This window comes from Arvicanthis niloticus, chromosome 5 (assembly GCF_011762505.2).
Source record: "Arvicanthis niloticus isolate mArvNil1 chromosome 5, mArvNil1.pat.X, whole genome shotgun sequence".
Lineage (NCBI taxonomy): Eukaryota > Metazoa > Chordata > Mammalia > Rodentia > Muridae > Arvicanthis > Arvicanthis niloticus.
Window position 1 is genome coordinate 85054903 of NC_047662.1, and position 20164 is coordinate 85075066.

The 20164-nt window shown below is 41.3% G+C and overlaps 1 long non-coding RNA gene across 1 annotated transcript; it reads right to left on the reverse strand.

The window, feature by feature from the left end:
- Window positions 1-4277: 4277 nt before the first annotated feature.
- On the reverse strand, window positions 4278-20159 carry LOC143442433 (uncharacterized). The gene is made up of 2 exons (XR_013110648.1): window positions 19350-20159; window positions 4278-14167 (listed from the first exon to the last, which is right to left on the reverse strand). It is a non-coding gene; the product is annotated as an uncharacterized LOC143442433 (long non-coding RNA).
- Window positions 20160-20164: the final 5 nt, after the last annotated feature.

Sequence of the window (20164 nt, forward strand, 5' to 3'; positions counted from 1 at the left end):
TTAAACTAAAGAAAGAAAAGAAAGAAAGAAAGAAAGAAAGAAAGAAAGAAAGAAAGAAAGAAAGAAAGAAAAAAATCCCTCCACCTGTCCCACTCCAGGATCAGGAGCACTTGCTTGTTTGGTTGCTTGACTCCTGGTCACAGTCAGGGTTGCTCCCTGTGTGGAGATGGGGAAAGGCCAGGCCTTTAATCCAGGTCCCCTTTTCCTCTAAGCAGAATGCACATGGGGAGGAGTAAATAGTTATCTAAGGTTACCTAAGGTGAGTTTCCCTCTGTTCCACCCCATACTTGCTCCATGCAGCTCCAGGGAAGGAGAAAAGTTCCCCTCAGCTGAACCTAAAGGAAAAGAGAAAGTTCCACGTCTGTTGTGGATGGGCCTGATGCTGCTTGTATTTTTGATGTTAATTCTGCTCTCCTGGGAGGGGCTTCGGACAAGGAGTGAGTCACTCAGACAAGGAGAAGTCACTCATGTGACTTCTTGTGAACCAATCCCCTAATGAATAAAGGAGCCAATCGCTGGATGCGTAGGGGGACTTCCGGGTTGGATGGATGAAGTAGGAGAGAGTGAGGGCCTTTTGGACAGTGGTATGGCAAGATATAGCTACTAGTATCTCACAGAAGATTTAGATTTAATATGGCTTACAAAATTAGCATTCTAGTTGTTGCACCCAGAGATTAGGTTACCATCGTTTCTAAACTAAGTTTGTGTGGTGTTTTTCTTCTCGAGGCGACTCGACTAAATTCAAGAGAGAAAGAAAGGTACGGCAGCCAAGCGTGGGTTTGCCTGCTGTATACCACAAAGGCTGTGGGGGTTTTGAAGCTCGGAGATGGCGTGGTAGTGACCCGCCAGTGGGAACTTAGTGAGCTGGGTGGAGAGGTTTTGACGCTCTGGTGCCATGTGGCTCGCCAGTGCTGGCAGTAGCGAACTGCTGATCGGTTTTAATACTTCCAGCAACACACTTCTCTCTCTTTTATGATTTATGTTGCCTTTTAAATCAATGATCTGTGTCCTAGTTTCATTGTTTTAAACAGATATCGTGATGAAGGTAACTCTTACAAAGAAAAACATTTTACTGAGGCTGGCTTACAGGTTAGAGGTTTAGTTTATCATCATCATGGTGGGATGCATGCAAGCAGACATGGTACTGGAAGAGCTGAAAGTTCTATATTTTGATCCAAAGGCAGCCAGGAAGAGACTGTCTTCTGCAGCAGCCAGGAGAGGACTCCCATCCACACTGGGTGGAGCTTGAACATAGGACCTCAAAGACCATCCCCACAGTGGTGAACTTCTGCCAACAAGAACACACCTATTCTGACAAGGCCACACATAGTAGTGTCACTTTTCATGAGCCAAGCATTAAACCATCATAATCCACTGTAACTTTAATTTATTTTCAAATAATATTTTAAATTATGGTTCTTAAACACTTTAACCTTCCTTGTAACCTACCACCCAGAGGTAGTGAAAAAGAAAGGTTACAGGGCAAGTGGATTTGTTTAGAAAGGTTCTTTGGAGCAACTCCCATCTGTGTTGTCTGGAAATCAGCAGTTCAGTTCACAGGTTATCAGCAGCAGTTTGATCCACTCTCAAACACTTCATGGATACAACAGCAGTCCAGTTTGTCTCTGTTACTCCATGGAATCCTATTTATACCCTCCAAATATCACACGTCCTCCATGTGTCCTACCTCAGCACAGGTCTTGCCTCAGCACATGCATCCAATCAGCCCAAGTCTGTGTAAGCAGCAAGAAACTGCAGCACACAACCAAAAGATTGTTGGTGCATTTCTCTCTATGATGTGGGAAATATTATATAAAATATATGTTACAGTGCCTGGATTTTTTTCTATTTTAAGAGTGGAGGACAAAAGGAACCCCCTCTATGGCAGAATCTTTGGGGGACCAGAGCAAGCAATGCCAGTGATAGAACAGATGATCTTTGAAAATGCCACAGCTGAATGCCATGCAGCCATTGTCCCTTGTAGGAACAAGGGGCTACAAGACTGGCTGAGAGCCTGTTGCGGCCTGGGAGGCCTCCTCACTAAGGCAGGACTTGCAGCAGCAAACTTAGAAATGGCTGCGGCCCTTCTCCAAGGTCAGGGACGTGATAGGCCCCCGCCATGGCCGGGGAGGGGAGCTGTTTGTGTTTATTCCACAGGTGAAGACAATCCAATTTGGGTCCCTACGAGGCTGGTGCAGATTGTGAAGAATGAAGCTAGATTGCAAGACGACGGCTCTGATTCTCCTGATACTGATGTTCGATTTGGGGATAAGTATACCACTATGGGCCATAGTTAGATCTTGGCCTGTTCCCATGCCAGTACATTCAAATTCTGCAGTGCTGCCATTGTTTACAGCTGCTGAGTGTTACTTGGTTGCCCCATCCTCATGGCGTACCTGCCAGCAGCCTGAGTTATATAATGCTACAAGTTTTCCATTAAATTTTACACTTTGTTTTGTGGCAGCAAAACTTTATAGCATAAAGGTAATCTACTTGGTGTTGATTTTAGAGAAAATAGATTGCTTACATCGTTAAAGATTGGTTTTGTTTCTCAAAAATATGGTTATACTCTAATATTACAAAAAAAGGCTTAAAAACATAGTTAAACTGCCAATATTCCATTGGCTACAGTTGGTAGTTCATCCAAGAGTTTGAAAATTTTTGATTTGCCTATGTTTATAGAGAAAAGATACAACACGTGTCTTTTAAAGTTTACAGTTTAAATTTAAGGTTTAAAGTTAAAGTCAAAATCACACAGTTCAGGCCTAGCCAAGCCTCAGAGAACAGGCCGGAGGGAGGTTAAGCGCATTTACATTTGAATTAAGACAATGCAGACTGAGCTGCAGAAGCCCAGGTGCTAAGCATCTCTTTTGTTCCGGGTCTTCATGACCAGGTCCTAGAAATGTGTTTACCGGAATTCGTCTTTTGTCTTCATTGTTTCTTGTGAGAAGAGGGATAAATCTAAGACCCAAAGACTTTACAACAGTCTGTGGGCTAAAAGTTATGATTATGCTGGAGACATTAAAATTATGCCTACTTCCCTCCATGAGTATAACTGTACCTGCTGATAAAATATTGTTCAAATTGTTTTAATTCCTTTATATTCAAAGTTGTTAAAAATGAGATGCTTTGGATTCCTCTAATATATATAACAATTATTAGAGAATAAGGTTGGCTTTTATCCGATATATTCATTGGACTAAAAAAGATTGGTTATTAAATTAATCCAAAATAAAGTTCAAATTTAAGATTTATACAGCCTAACTTGCCTACTCCAGCTGCCATTTCAGTAAATGCTTATAGAATTATTATAGATATAAAAGATGTTTTTATACCATCCCTTTACATTTCTGGTAAAGGTGAGAGGTTTACAGTCAGTAAATTTATTCATAATTTTTAAGAGCCCATGAAGCGATATTTGTTAGAAATAATTGCTTCAGAAAATGGTTATTGTTTTACATTTTATATATATATATATATATATATATATATATATATATATATATATTGTTGCTTTAATACAAAAAAATAAGAGGTTAAATCTTTTAGTGTATATTATTCATTGTGTGATACTTTATTAGTGGATTTCTCTAAAGAAGTTTTTTCTGCAAGCCTTTGCTCCAATATAACGAGCTCTAAAAATTTTTTTAGAGTACTTGTTGCTCCAGAAAGGATTCAAAGACAGTGTCTTTCAATATTTGAGACCTCAGTTATATCCTAATCAGATTGTGACACAGAAGATTCTAATAAAAATAGATAGTTGGGGCTAGAGAGATGGCTCAGCCGTTAAAGGCTAGACCTATAATTTAAAATATAAAAGCTGAACTCCCAGCAACCACATGGTGGCTCACAACCATTTGTGGTGGGGATCTAACGCCATCTTCTGGCTTGTGAGTGTACATGCAAAAAGAAAATGGTTTACTTTTAATCTTGATTTGCTCTTAGTGATTTTTAAAAGTTGTTTAGAGATATTAATTGGCTAAAACCTCATCTTAAGCTTACCATAGGAGGATTTAAACCTCTGTTTGATATTTTCAAAGGGATGCAAGTCCTAATTCCCCTTGACAATTAACTAATAAAAGATAGATAGCTTTGCTGAAAATAAAATAAGCTGTTAGTTATCAACAGATAAATTATATAGACTATAATAAATTGTTGGCTGTTTGTGTTATTACTACTCATATGTCCACAACAGCCCTTTGACAAAAGAAACCATTAATATGGATTTGTCTTTCTTCATTTACAAATAAAGTTTATATGATAAAATCCTAAAAACATTTTAGATAAAAGGTTTATTCTTTATTTCACATAACAATTAAATTGGTTATTGAATTATTAAATTTGGCCTATTACATGACAAACATTTTAGACAAATTTGATAATCATATGTTACAGTTTTTCTCTATACATGCTTTTATATTTCCTAAAATTTACTATGCATGCAGACCATAGAAAAGATGTTTGCTATATTTACTATATTTACAGATGCCTCATCTATTGAGAAGACAGTATATGTAATTAAATCATATGTGTATTTTCTTGAGTTTACCCTGCTTCAACACAATTAAATTATGTGTTGTAGCCACTGTTTAGAATGTTTAAAAAAGGTGTATCTGCCTTTGTCTTGTTGAATGGTATATTGCATGAAGTACAAAATGTTTCAGCTACACGATCTAATAGCTCTAGCCATTTGAATAACATTAAAATTAATAAGGTATTTAGGAATGCATCTGCAAAACCGGTGTTGGTGTGTGTGGACCCTCCCCCCCCCCCCATTATTCTTTATGTTATCCAACTTTCAAAATAATTCTGATATCTTGGATTGTAAGAATGTTACATGCCTTTTGGCACAATGCTGGAATGGATCACTAGACCTAGCCTTGGTTGTGCACATGCCTACCTTTGTGCCCATCCCAGTAGAAGCTGATCCTGAAACTTTCCCTACTACATCATTATTGAGACATAAAAGAGACTTCAGCATTACTGCAGCCATTATCACTGCTATTTCCATCTCTGCAGCTACAGCTGTGACAACCGGCACAGCCTTGGCTGATCAGGTTACAGCAGCTACTGTTGTTAATCAAATTTCAGAAAATTTGATTTTCTCTGAGGCTTTGACCATTCTACAGAAAGTGGATGCATACCTGGCATCAGACATTCTGTTGGTCAATCAGAGAGATGATTTGCTCCAAGCCCATGTGGAGCAGCTCACGGATGTGGTTCAAATGAGCTTCGTGTCAGCAACCCCACATCTAGGTATTGCACCTCTGAGATTTATGAATGATACATTTATTCAAAGCCATAATCTTTCTTCTTATTTACAAGGGAAGTGGACTGGGGAGTTGGACCAGGTGCAACAGCAATTGCAGATCCGGATCTTGAGCCTTGATGGAACACGAGTGGACCCTGTTACCCCTGGCGATTTTACTTCTTGGCTTACCTCTGCCTTTTCTTTCTTTCTTAAAGGGTGGGGATAGGCCTGTTTGGTGCAGCCCTATGTTGTGGATTAGTGTTCATGTTATGATTGGTCTGCAAGCTCAGAGCCCAACAAAAATGTGACAAGGTCACTATCGCCCAAGCACTTGTGGCCTTGAGCAAGCATCTCCCCCTGAAATTTGGCTATCTAGGCTAAGAAAGTAGCTGATGACTGAGACCCTCAGTCGATGCACCCCAAGGGTTCAGCCCATTGCACTGGGTCGATGAGAGGTCTAAGATTAGCCAGCCCTTGCCTGAATAACTGTGGTACCTGAATATTTAGAGGTGTTGTGAGTGGGTACTCAACAGGGAATGTTCCACGAGTGTGGATAGATTTCCCGAAAGTATGCCTGATTGCACAAAGGTTTGATGCCAAGAAACCTCCCCTGGTGGTGCCCCAGGGTGGAGGCTCCCTTTCCCTGCCAAAAGGCATCGAGATGGGTATGTGAAGTATTCCTCATTGCACGACTACGAGAGAAGAAACCCATTACAATATCTCATTTTGCACAGGGGATCAGGCCTCTGCTTTCCCTCACTGAGTTGGTGCCGCGCTTGATAGGCAATAGGCTGTTCCATCTTAAATATATAGATAGGGGGAGATGTTGGGAGCCGTGTGAGCATGACAGCATTCGCCATTACAAGATGGCACGGGCATCCTGTCCTCCCACTAGTAAACAACTGACTGCGCAGGTGCAAAAGGCAAAAAGTGCGCCAAAGTCACTGCCCATCCTGGGGCATATTATTGGTAATGAGTGAACAGCCAATCAGAAGTGAACACGTCACTCTAGGGTGTATATAAGCAGTGCCTTTTCCGGGCTTTCCGTCTTTCCGCTTCTGCTTATACAAGAATAAAGCCTCGCTGTGGTAACCACCCGAACACCGCCTCACGTGTCTCTTTTCTCGGAACAGTATACAAGATCAGGCCTGAGCAGGTTCTGAAGACACAAGCAAGTTACATGAAGGAGTTGCCCAAATGCCTCTAGTTTCTACTCCCATTACGATGCCATTTGCTTCCAAGCATGCACCCATAGCCTCATGGGATGTGTCCTATGATCATCCAACTGAAGATGGGAAGTCTACGGGCTGGTTTACTGATGGATTTGCATGTTGTGAGGCACCAATCAGAAGGGGACAGCTACATAATTATAACCCCTTTCTGGGACAACCCTCAAAGACACCGGTGAAGGGAAATCTTCACAAAGGGTAGGGTTTTGGGCAATGCATACACATAGCCAGTCTTTCCTACTTTAAGGGTTCTTTTCCCACCCTTTATCCCCCTAGTTTCATCTCCTATCATTAGACAGGAGAAAAAGAAAGATAGTAGAGAGACAGAGATAAAGGTCCTTGAATCTAATTTCTTTCTTTTTGTTTCTTCTTTGAGCACACTACAAACAAACTGTAGCCAACCCCTCGGAATGATCAACAACCTTCAACCCTTACCCTCCGGGGTCCAAGCATTTATATACCCTCTGAAAAGTTCCCAAAATTCCAAATGTCACACAATCACAGAGAGATTCTATCTGCAGTTGGTAAAAACATGCAGCATTCAGAACAGGCCCTGCACCTTGCCCAGGCAGCACAGTGGAAATGGCACTGGATGTGGGGGTTACAGATGAGCTGGCCCCAAGGGTGTGAGTGCAGAAGAACCAGTCCTACCTCTTGTCTGCTGAATGCTGCAGCAGATGAGTGACTCTGTAGATCTTCAAGTGGTGTCCTTGACACCTCCAGCTTGATCAACCCTACCCCGACTCTTCCACAGAATTCCCTGAGCTTGACTTGATGTTTGGCTGTGAGTCTCTGCATCTGTTTCCATTCAGTGGTTCTGCAGGCATAGCGGAGTATCATTAATGGTATCAGGGGTTGGCTCTCTCAAATGGAATGTGTCTCAAGTTGGGATATTCATTGGTTAGTCGTTCCCTCAACCTCTGCTCCATCTTTATCCCTGCACATCTTGTAGGCAGAACAAATTTTGGGTTGAAGGTTTTGTGGGTGGGTTAATGTCCCCTTTCCTCCACTGGAAGTCCTGCCTAGCTACAGGAGGTGACCACTTCAGTTTCCATATCCCTTGCTGGTAAGAGTCTCAGGTAGGGTCATTTCCATAGACTTCTCAGAGCCTCCCACATCCCAGGTCTCTGGCCAGTGCCAGAGTTGTCCCCCACCAATTTTTGTTCTCACACCAAGCCCTCTCTAGCCCCCATTTCCCCACACCTGATTCCTGTCACAATTCTCCTCACCCCCTCTACCAACTATCTACCTTCAATGACTATTTTGTTTTCCCTTCTGAGCGAGATTCACACATCCTCCCTTGGGCCGTTCTTGTTACTTCGTTCCTTTGGGTCTGTGGATTGTAGCATGGTTATCCTGTACTTTCTAGCCAATGTCCACTAATAAGTGACTAGATACCATGCATGTCTTTCTGGATCTGGGTCACCTGGCTCAGGATGGTATTTTCTAGTTCCATCCATTTGCCTGCAGATTTCATGATGTCTTTGTTTTTAATCACTGAATAGTATTCCATTGTGTAGATGTACTACATTTTCTTTTTTCCACTCATCAGTTGAGGAACATCTGGGTAGTTTCCAGTTCCTGGTTACTACAAACAAAGCTACTATGAGCATAGTTGAGCAAGTGTCTTTGTGATAGAGTGAGACATATTTTGGGTATATGCCCAGGAGTGGTATAGCTGAGTCTTCAGGTAGAGCTATTCCCAATTTTCTGAGAAACTGCCAAATTAATTTACAAAGTGGTTGTACAAGTTTGCACTCCTACCAGCAATGGATGAATGTTCCCTTTTTCCACATCTTCACCAGCATGTGCTGTCACCTGGGTTTTTGATCATAGCCATTGTGATAAGTCATTTTGATTTACATTTCCCTGATGACTAAGAACATTGAGTATTTCTTTAAGTGCATCTCAGCCATTCAAGATTCCTGTTGAGAATTCTGTTTAGCTCTGTAGCCCATTTTTTAATTAGGTTATTTGGTTTGTTGGTATCTAATTTCCTGTGTTCTTTTTTTTTTAATTTTATATTTTATTTACATTTAAGATGCCATCCCTTTCCACATTTCCCCTCCCTAGAACACCCCTGTCCCATGCCCCCCTTTCCTTTTTGCTTTTATATGATTTTTTTAAAATGTTAATCAAAGGATTTATAAGTTTGGTAATGCTCAATCAGAAGCGTAACCCAATACCCAACCTAGATATAAAAACTATCTTTGACTGGTGGAGACATGTGAACATCTGCCTCCATGCCCCCTCTCTCTTTCTTTCATCACCTAGCTTCTCCTATTCTTCATCTTCTCTCCTTGTTCCATCTCTTCCTCTCAGTACTCCTTCCCACTTAGCTCCTCTTACATATCACTCTTCCTGTTAAAGTAGAACTTTTCTCTCAAAATACAATTAGAGCATACTTATTCCTAATTGTACCAGTGAGGTACAAGATAGTCCTAATACCCAGTCCATCATTCTGTTGACTAACCAGAACCTCTGTCATTTCTTCTAACTAAAACACTTAGTTTTGAACCTGGCTTTTTGGCTTTAGAATGAATATCAGCTGAAAACCATCTACTCAGATCTTTTCTCTCAAAGTAAATAGCCAGGATTGGTTATGAGACTATAGGTCTTCAACCCCATCAGAAATCCAGAATGACTGAGTTAACTGAAGTTATGGGAAGCACTAAGCATAGCTTCTAAAACTTAGCCAATTTATAGAGACCACTGAACACCTGCAAAGCCTCTATACTACCGAACGTTGGAACATCAGATCTTCAGCCTTCTGGCCCAGAATCATCTGACAGACCTTGGTGATGCAGGATTATTAAGGGCTGATTACTCTGTCTAGGCAGATATAATCAGTCGACTATTCTGCAGGTGTGTCCTTTTCTGGACAGTAATTTGTCTGTAGATGGAGAGAGGCAATTCTTGCCTAGTGGCTGTCACCACACAACTGGAGTATCTCCAAGGATGCTCAATTTCTTCTTAGAATCCACGACAGGAAGCTGTCAGGAGCAGACAGGTCTCTAATCAAAATGAACATTAATATATAAATATTTGTAGCGTCAGTTCTATGGACTTCTGATGGTTTGAAAACCAACTATCCATGTAAGGTAACCTGGATTGTTGTCTGTTCACTCCTCTCAGCTATTTCAAAATAAAATATGGAAAACACCCTAACAATAAACTCAAAGCCATGAATTTGTTATAGTCCCTTAACTCATAGGTTAACTGTCCCAAATCAGTTAAGAAAGTTAAAAAAGGGCTGGGTCTAGGCCTTGTATTCCTAAATGTGTTATACAGGCACAATGCCCATGAGAGTATCAATATTCATCTCATTTTTATATTAATAAGAGGCTCGTACCAATGGAAACCTTAAATTTGAAATCAAAGTAAATTTTGTACCATTTAAGAAATTATAACTTCATCTTGATAATAATTATACAGATTTCTACCAATAGGTTATGGCTATGCAATAAGTCCTAGCTAATCCCCCCTGTTCCAACAAAACCACTACTTTTCCCTAGAAAGACAGACCATTATTAACCACATCAGTCCCCAAGCTCAGGGAATAGGGGCGCTGACTCTTCTTTAACTTCTTCAAGCTGATTAAGGGCGTTGAGATTTTAGAAGAGGGGTGGGGAGAAGAGTAAGTTGATAAGCCTCTGACACTGTGTCTTCACTGAATCCAGATGGAATTCCAGGACATCAGAGGTTTGGGCAGGTCTGCTCAGTATGCTTGATGAGTAGATACACCAAGGCTGTGTATTCTGCAATATACAATTCTCGGAACAAGTTTTAGTATCAAGAAAAAAAAAATTTCCCACCCCCAGGGGGCTGACATTTTTTTTAAAAGATGTTGGTTCTGACAACTTTTTTTCCGCTTGTTAAAATTGGTTGTAGTATTTACGTTTCAGATTTTATCCCCTTACCCTACTTCCTCCCACCACCCAGAAACCTCCTATCCCATCCCCCTCCTTATGCTTCTATGAGGCAGTGACCGCACCTATCCCCCTCACTATCCCCTCCCAGCCCTCACATTCCCCCTGCACTGTATGTTCATTTTTTTTTATGGGACCAAGAAATTCCTCTCCCACTTATGTCCAACAAGGCCATCCTCCCCTACAAATACCTCTGGAGTCTTGGGTCCCTCCCTATGTGTTTCCAGGCTGGTGGTTTAGACCCTGGGGGCCTCTGGTTGTTTGGTATTGTTGCTTTCCACCTGGGGTCACTAACCCTTTCTGCTCCTTCAGTCCTCTCACTAAGTTCTCCATTGGGAAACCCCTGATCATATCAGTGGTTAACTGTGAGCATCGTCCTCTGAGTGTGTTAGTCTTTGGCTGACCTCTAAGGAGACAGCTATATCATGTTCCTCACATTATGCACTTCCAGCCATCCACAACAGTGTTTAGCTTAGGTGGCTGTACATGGGGTGAATACCCAGGTGGAATGGTCTCCTGATGGCCCCTCCTTCAGTTTCTGTTCCATGTTTTGTTTCCCTATTTGCTCCCTTGAGCATTTTTGTTTCTCGTTCTAAGTAGAACTGAGGCATCCCCTCTTGGTCTTCCTTCTTCATGAGCTTCATGTGGTCTGTGGGTTGAGTCTTCACTAATCCAAGCTTTTGGGCTAACATCCGTGGAGATATGTTTGTGTAACTATCTTCTTTTGGGGTTTTTGGAAGATTACTTTCTTGCTTTTTCTAGGTTGTAGTTTCCCTCCTTGTGTTGGAGTTTTCCACCAGTTATTCTTTGAAGTGCTGGATTTGTGTTGAGATACTGTGTAAATTTGGATTTGTCATGGAATATTTTGGTTTCTCCATCAATAATGATTGACAGTTTTGCTGGGTATAGTAGTCTGGGCTGGCATTTGTGTTCTCTTAGAGTCTGTATGATATCGGTCCAGGATCTTCTGGCTTTTATGGTCTCTGGTGAGAAGTCTGGTGTAATTCTTATAGGTCTGCCTTTATATGTTACTTTGCCTTTTTCCCTTACTGCTTTTAGTATTTTTTCTTTGTTTTGTACATTTGATGTTTTGACTATTATATGGCGGGAAGTATTTCTTTTCTGGTCTAAACTATTTGGAGTTCTGTAGGCTTCTTGTATATTTATGGACATCTCTTTCTTTAGGCTAGGGAAGTTTTCCTCTATAATTTTGTTAATGATATTTACTGGTCCTTTAAGTTGGGTGTCTTCCCCCTCATCTATACCTATTATCCTTAGGTTTGGCCTTCTCATTGTGTCTTGGATTTCTTGTATATTTTGGGTTAGTAGCTTTTTGTATTTTGCATTTTCTTTGACAGTTGTGTCAATGTTTTCCATGGTATCTTCTGCACATGAAATTCTCTCTTCCATCTCTTGTATTCTGTTGGTGATACTTGTGTCTATGACTCCTGATCTTCTTTTTAGGTTTTCTATCTCCAGGGTATTGTCCCTTTGTGATTTCTTTATTGTTTCTACTTCCATTTTTAGATCCTGCATGGTTCTGTTTAATTCCTTTTTCCCGTTTGATTGCATTTTCTTGCAATTCCTTAAGGGATTTTTGTGTTTCATCTTTAAGGGTTTCTATCTGTCTACCAGTGCTCTCCTTAAGTTCTTTGAGAGTGTTATTTATGTCTTTCTTAAAGCCATCTATCATCATCATGAGAAGTGATTTTAATTCTGATTCCTGTTTTTCTGGTGTGATGGGGTGTTCAGGGCTTGCTCTGATGGGGGAGCTGGGTTCTGATGATGCCATGTAACTTTGGTTTCTGTTGCTTATGTTCTTGCTCTTGCCTTTTGCCATCTGGTTAACTCTAGTGCTGCCTGTACTTGCTGTCTCTGACTGAAGCCTGTCTTTCCAGTTAACTAGCTTGTGTCTGATTTCCTAGGGGTCCAGATGTCTCTGTGATCTTTTCCAGCTGCACAGATTACAGTGGTACCTCTAGGATGCCTCAGGATATGGTGCCTCCAAGGTAGTAGTCCAACTAGGTGTCTGCTGTTCTGGGTGCAGTGTCTCCTCTAGAATATCTCAGGATATGTTGTCTGACGGCTCTGAGTTCAGTTGTTCCTCTGTGGCTCTGGGTTGAGTGGACCTTCCAGTATGTCTCAGGTGGAATCCAGGGTCCACACAACAGCAGACTTGGCAGAGGTCTGATCCAGACCTCAGATCTGAAAACTAGTTTCTAAGACACTGTCCAAGTTAGAGCGCCTGGAATCCCTGCTTCCTCTGGGTTCTTGGAGGTTGGGGACAGAGCTGCCACCCAAGATCTGCTCAGTGCTCTGGCCCAGACCAGAAGGAACCAGTGTTCCGGGCCAGGAGTGACTTCCCGGGTCCTTGTGGGTCCCAGTTACTCCCTGTTTAGGGCGGGCCCTGCTGTCTGCTTACCTAAGATACTGCCTGAGTTAGAGCGCCTGGGATCCCTGCTTCCTCTGGGTTCTTGGAGGTTGGGGGCAGAGCTGCCACCCAAGATCTGCCTCCTGTGTTTTTTGTATATGTTGGATATTAGTCTTCTGTCAAATATAGGGTTGGTAAGATCAAATGTAGGCTGCCATTTTGTCCTATTGATGATGTCCTTAGCCTTGCAAAAGTATTTCAGTTTCATGAGGTCCCATTTATTAATTGTTGATCTTAGTGCCTGAGTTATTGGTGTTCTTCAGGAATTTGTCTCCTGTGCCAATATGTTCAAGGCAGTTCCTCACTTTCTCTTCTATTAGATTTAGAGTGTCCAGTTTTATGTTGAGGTCTTTGATCCATTTGAACTTGAGTTTTGTGCAGGATCTATTTGCATATGGATCTATTTGCATATGGATCTATTTGCATTCTTCTACCTGCAGACTGCCAGTTAGACCATCAGCATTTGTTGAAGATACTTTCTTTTTTCCATTGTATGATTTTGGCTTCTTTGTCAAAACTCAAGTGTCCATAGATGTATGTTTATTTCCAGGTCTTTGATTTGATTCCACTCATCAACCTATATGTTTCTGTTCCAACACTGTGTAGTTTTTATTACTATTGCTGTGTAGTGCAGCTTGAGATCAGGGATAGTGATTCCTCCAGAAGTTCTTTTATTGTTCAGGATTGTTTTAGCTATCCTGGGTTTTTGGTTTTCTATATGAAGTTGAGAATTGCTCTTTTAAGGTCTGTGAAGAATTGTGTTGGAATTTTGATGGGAATTGCACTGAATCCATAGATTGTTTGGGCAATATGACTGCTTTCACTATTATTTCTCTGTTTAGTTTCTATCTCAATGATTGTCCATTGGTGAGAGTAGGCTGATGAAGACCTGTTTGATTGCATTTTCTTGTATTTTTTAAGGAATTTATTCATTTCTTCTTTAAAGGCCTCTATCATCTTTATAAGATTGGATTTAGTGTCATCCTCTTGTGCTTTAGTTGTGTTAGGATATCCGGTTTGCTGTAGTAGGATGGTTGTGCTCTGAAGAGGGCAAATTTCCATGGCTCTTGTTGATTGTGTTCTTAAGCTGGCCTTTAGTCATCTGGTTGTTCCTGGATGTTCCTGGTGTAGCAGGTATCAGGAATTTGGGCCTAACCTGGATATTCTTGGTGCAGACGGCCTGGTGGAGGCTGGTGGAGCAGTGGCTGGATAGTAGAGCTGGGGTGAGGGTGGGCAGCATACAGCTCAGGGCAACTGGGCATGCACCAGGGGACTTGGCCTTGAATTTTGTTAAGAATGTGTTTGTATGGATTTTCATGTTTTCTTCCTTTGTCATTTAATATCAGAACAATTAAGAGAACATCAGTGGTTGTCAAATTAAAATTTGATATATCAAAATAATGTCCCTTGAAGGGACATTATAAAATTCATAATACATTTATGGTTGTAGGAGGGATATTTATATCATGTTGTACACAATTATGACTCTTAAATATATAATGCTTTTGAGGTTGTACATGTAGTTATACAGGTATAATTAATCATGGCAAAGGGAGATATAATTGTGTGTCAAGTTGACAAGGGATGGGCTTGTAATGACTATTCTTGGAGTTAACTAAAACCTTAGCAGCTCAGTACACCTGTAACAGATTTAAGTCAATTGAAGGTGGAAAGACCCACTTTTAATCCAGATTTTTTGAGGTGGGTAGAACCACCTTGAAACTGGGCCACACCTTCTGCTGGCAGCCTATATCAAAGACATGGAAGAAGGAAGCTCCCTCTCCCTGCCTGCTTCCCCTTACTCTTGCTAGAAAGTCTATTCCTTCATGAGCGTTACAGGGCTTACTTCTTTGGAATTCTGATAAAACAGCTAAGACATCCAACCTTGTGGACTAAACAACTACTGAATTCTTGGACTTTCTGTTATTTAGATTAGCTGAACTACAGTCTGTAAGCCACTCTAATAAATCACACACACACACACACACACACACACACACACACACTGCAAGTTTTATTCCTCAAGAGTACCCCACCTAATACAGTACAACAAAGACATTTACATTTGATTTGAATTGGGTAAGAAGAAATGAAGGCATTTAGAAAGAAACTGGACCAGAAAAAAATTGTGATGCCCATATAAACTAAGACAAACTGTCTTGCACAAAAGGACCAGGAACAGTTTCCTGTAGAGAAAGAGCTCAGACTATCTAAAATAACTTCAGTAGAAGAATCTAACTCCGTAGGAAGGGGCCTAGCCCGCTGGTGATGAATGATGACTTGGTAACTGTGACACCCTCGGTTCAATCCTCAGCACTCAAAGAACCAGAATTTAACTCAGAGATTAAAAGACTAGGTACCCAAGGCTTTAGTTGAAACATTAGCTTGAAACATTTGTAATGAAAGATGAGATTAATATTTTAAACTAGATTAAAAATGGATCCTTTGGAGCTAAAGTTACAGATGGCTGTGAGCCACCATACGGGTGCCATAAACCAAACCCAAGTCCTCTGAAAGAACAGCCTGTGCTTTTAACTGATGACCCATCTCTCCAGTCCCTGATTTGTCTATTTAGATTTGTTTTAGATTTATTTTATGTGTATAAGTGTTTTGGCTGCATGTATGTCTGTTCACCACATATATGACTCATGCCTGAGGAGGTCAGAGTAAGGTGTCACATCTTCTGGAACTAGAAGTGTAGATGGTTGTAAGCTATCATGTGTATGCTGGAAACTGAATTCAGGTCCTCTGCATGGGCATCAAGTGCTCTTACCCACTGGACTATCTCTCCAGCCTCAATTTTTCTATTTTTAAAAAGGACCATAATGACTACAAGTTTTGTGCTCTAACTTTTCAGCTACTGGTTGCAAATTATACATATAAATGTAATACATATGCACAAAGCACAAACCTAACAGAGACCTAACAATGCACAAAAGAAAGGAAGCCTCCCCCCACCCCCTCCCCGCAGTGTGGCTGTGGGCTACAACGCAACACTCATCTTGGCCAGTAGGGGGCAACCCTGCTCCTTGCTGCTCTTGCACTGTGAGAGCTCATCACCAATTTCTTGAGCTTCATCAGAGTCCAGGTGACTACTGGGAAGTGTGGTTAAGATTCTCACTCTTTCAGCTATAGATGAACTTAACAGAGCTGCACATGCGTATTACAGAGACAATGCCGTGGTTGCTGAGCCTGTCCTATTATCTCCAGAGTTTAGTCCTTATTTGGTTTGTCAGTAATATTTGACTGGCCACCTTCATGTTTTTATATATCTAATTAAAATTTTATTGCATAGTGGATGGATTAAACTGCATGCAATTAAGCAGAGTACCACAACCAATTAACATGGAATGTCACACAAACTGGTGCTTCTCTGCACAATAAAACTCATTTAGTTATTTTATTATTTATAAACAAATGTCTGACACTAGATTTATAGTATATTTGAAGACTGGAGTTTGGTTTTTGTTTTGTTTTGTTTTGTTTTAAATATCCATTTCAAGCAGGTCCATTCTCTGTAGTCATTCAAAATTATTTAAATTTCCTTTGCATCTAAGTAAAATTAAAGCGATCATCTCGTCAGAAAACCAATGCTTAAACTTACAATGAAATTAATTCTGAATTGCTGTTTATCAAATAAATTACGAGTGATTACCATATCATCCACATAGGCACATATAATAAGCCCAGACGCGCAGGTGCATGCGGAGGCCTGAGACGGGCACTTGGGTTACAGATGGTTGTGAGCTGCTTGTGGGTGGCTGCCCGGAACCTCTGGAACTTCGGTCCATCTGCTCCGGTGGAAGCATTGTCTGGAGACAGTGGTAAGGACCAAGGCGCCTCTCCAGCCCTAAGTACTTCTTTAGGCATCCGGTTTTAAGTTTTTCACATCTGAGGCTAAAATATTTTTATATTCCGAAATTTAAAACCACTAATCATGCTTCAAATACAAAATAATTAACATCCACAGAAGCATCGCCACCATTCAGGTGAACTGTATGAACCGCCGGCACAATTCATTTTTGACCTACAAAATGGCAGTTATATATGGTTCCGTTGAATGCATGTCAAGGGGGGAAGTCCTGAGCATTATTTATAAAACAATTTGCAACATGACACACAGAGAATCATGAGGAATGAAGATAGAAGAAAGGGAAGCCGGAAGCCAGAAGCCTGACATGCCTACATCTCGAAGCTTCAAAGCAGCATCTTTATGTGTGCGTCATAGCGCCAGCTCCCATGCATCCAGCATCTGTACACATGCGTCAACAGTATATCAGATGTCTTCATACCCACTTGCACATAGGGATACAGGCACCAGATTTCTTTTTTTATGTTCGTCTTTTATTTTTTATTGGATATTTTATTTACATTTCAGATGCCATCCCTTTTCCCCATTTGCCTCCCTAGAAAACCCCATCCCAACTTTTTGCTTTTATACATTTTTAAAATATTAATCAAAGCTTTTATAAGTTTGGAAATGCTCAATATCAATCAGAAGTATAACCCAATACCCAAACTAGATATATCAACTATCTTTGACTGGCAGAGACGCACGAACATCCGCCTCTTTCTCAGTCTCTGTCTCTGTCTCTCTCTCTTCACCTAGCTCCTCCTCTCCTTACTCCTCCTCTTCCTCTCCACACTCCTCACACCTTAGCTCCTCCTACAAATAACCCTTCCTGTTAAAATAAAACTTTTCTCTCAAAATACAATTAGAGTGCCTTCCGCCCCTGGCCCGGATACCGGTGGCTGGAACAGTCTCCCAGCCGATCTGCTCCCCCCTGGAAACTCAGTCCAGAGGCACCCTAGGGAGGCCACAGACCGTAGATAACAGACCACAGGATAACTTCCCATCATGATTCTTCTGCCTCCTAGCTCCCTTCATCTTTTATGAGTTACTGGCCAATAATCTCTTTGCCCCCTAAATCTGTCTGTGCCTCTGGTTTCCAGGGGACTGTGCTAGGTTTTGGGAACTAAGCAGGTGGATTCTGGTAGCTCCACACGTCCTCTGTCACTGACACAGCAGGTGTTTTAGAACTGATGGTGAGCCTGGGTCAGCAGTATGTACTATCACTCTGGCTGCTAGAGGGACTACAGAATATTTCCTCTCTGGGACATGAATCAAATAAGCCTGTGTTCATTGATGTTCTTCTTGGCCCTAAACATACCCTGGCATCGTGTAAGTGGCTTGAATGTTTCCATAGGTTTTATGAATGAATTATTTGTTCAATTAGTTGAGGGTGAGTCTCAGGTAAAGGTCATTAAATAATTTTCCTATTAGTTTCAGAAGTGCTAGCTGGTTACAAACGGGCTGTTAGCTGGTTATACATAAATTCCTTAAACCCCTTACCTACCCTTTGTCTCATCTCTTTCTGATTGTCTCAGCTTTTCAGTTGCATGAACAGTCTACATGTGCTGTTGGGCTGAGGAGTGTTAACATGCTTAGTGACGGGGAAGGTGCCTGAAATGAAGCCGTGAGTGGAAGGGACTCGCTATTGCTTTCTGTTGTAGAAGTATCTTCTAGATCATTACTAGAAAAGGGGTAATCCATAGCCAGATGTGGTGCTACAATCTGTAATTCCAGCATTCAGAAGGCTGGAGCAGGGGATTGCCACAGATCCAAGACCATTCAGAACCTCAGAGTAAGCTCAAGGCCAGCCTCTATGTGTGTTGCTGTGAAGACAGATCAGTGGATAAATACTGGCTGTGCAGGTTCCCAGCAAGGTCAGAGCAGACACTCAGAACTCATTAAAAAAAAAACTGGTCATGGCTGTTTTAGCCCCAGCACTGGGTAGATGGTGGAGACTGGAGGATTGCTGGGACTTACTGGTCAACCAACCTATCTGAAACACACTAAGTCCCAGATTCAGAGGAAGACCCTGTCTCAAGGGAATAAAGTAAACAGAGATAGGCAGAGGCAGTTGGTGTCCCGTTCTGACTTCTGCATGCACTAGCAAAGGCACAGGCGTGTGCACATGTGCACATGTGTGCACACACAGCATAATCAACCCAAAAAGGAAGAGGAGGAGGGGAAAGGGGGAGGGAGAGGAAGAGGAAGAAGAAAAGGAGAAAAGAAAGGTGATAATCCCCTAGTCAAGCATACACCAAATACTTATAGACCAAGAGACCAGTAGGCAGGCCTCATTCAATCTCAGGCTACATACACTCCTCCATATTTTAAAGAAACAAATGTGCAGTCTCTGCTAGCACTGCCAGTCCAATGTGTCTGGGGCTCTACAGCACTGTTTAGTCCTCTTTCTCCTCTTTAACCATCCTCCCTTCATAGTAAAAACATCCTGACCTGTGTAGTGGAGTTAATAAGAACAAAGGCTCCTGAGTTAGACAGTCTTGGGTTTAAATCTAGGTCCTCCCATTGACTGGCTATATGACCTTGGACAGTTACTTAATCTTTCTGAGTCTTAACTAATGCTATGGGAAGATGAATGCAATAATACATACCATATAAAGTGGATACGAAGTTGAAATAAAGCATATTGAGTACTTACCTCTGTCTTGAATTCTTTATTTCCCCACGTCAAACACTAGGGTAAATGAAATTTGTACTGATACAAGATAGGATCTCATTGTAACTGCGTGTCTTTGTAAGCAGACTCTTGGCAGGATTTCTGTGTGGACCTCCATCAGTAAATATGACTTTGAACAATACTTTTGTTTTCTTTAATAATGAGATTATGTCCAGTCAGTTGAAGTTCAAGGCTTTCTAAGGTAAACAGCTGATGCAACCTGACTACTACCTTAGCAGTTTGAGGTCAATGCTCTCTGTATAAAGGTTGAAAGCCTTTGGCCGGCTGTCAGCTTAGCCTTAGAAGACCTTTATTGACAATCTTTTATTTTAAATTAAGATTTATTATGTACCTGAATGAGTTTATATGTACCACATGTGTGCAGGAGGCCACAGGGGCCAAAAGAAGGTGTGTCATTTCTTGTAACTGAAGTTAGAGTCCATTGTGAGATGCCATGTGAATGCTGGGAATTGAACCTGGGTTCTCAGCCATAAGAAGTTTCAAAGACTCGGACTCCTTTTTCTGACCTCCACTGCCCCACCTGTGTGCATGGTAACCAGGTACACATGCAAAACTAAATGAATATATAAATAAATCCTTACCAAAAATCGAGTAATTAGCTTCTTTTACGCCCCACTCAAGTCTTAAAGCAAAGATTTTCTATAAGCTTGACCTTCTAAGTCAGTCCCCACCCCTTCCATAACTGGCCTTCTGCTTCCAAGCCAGATCCAAAGATACAACTGGTTCTGGATAGCAGCTTCCAAGAACATCCACTTGGGAATATGTTTTGCTAAATG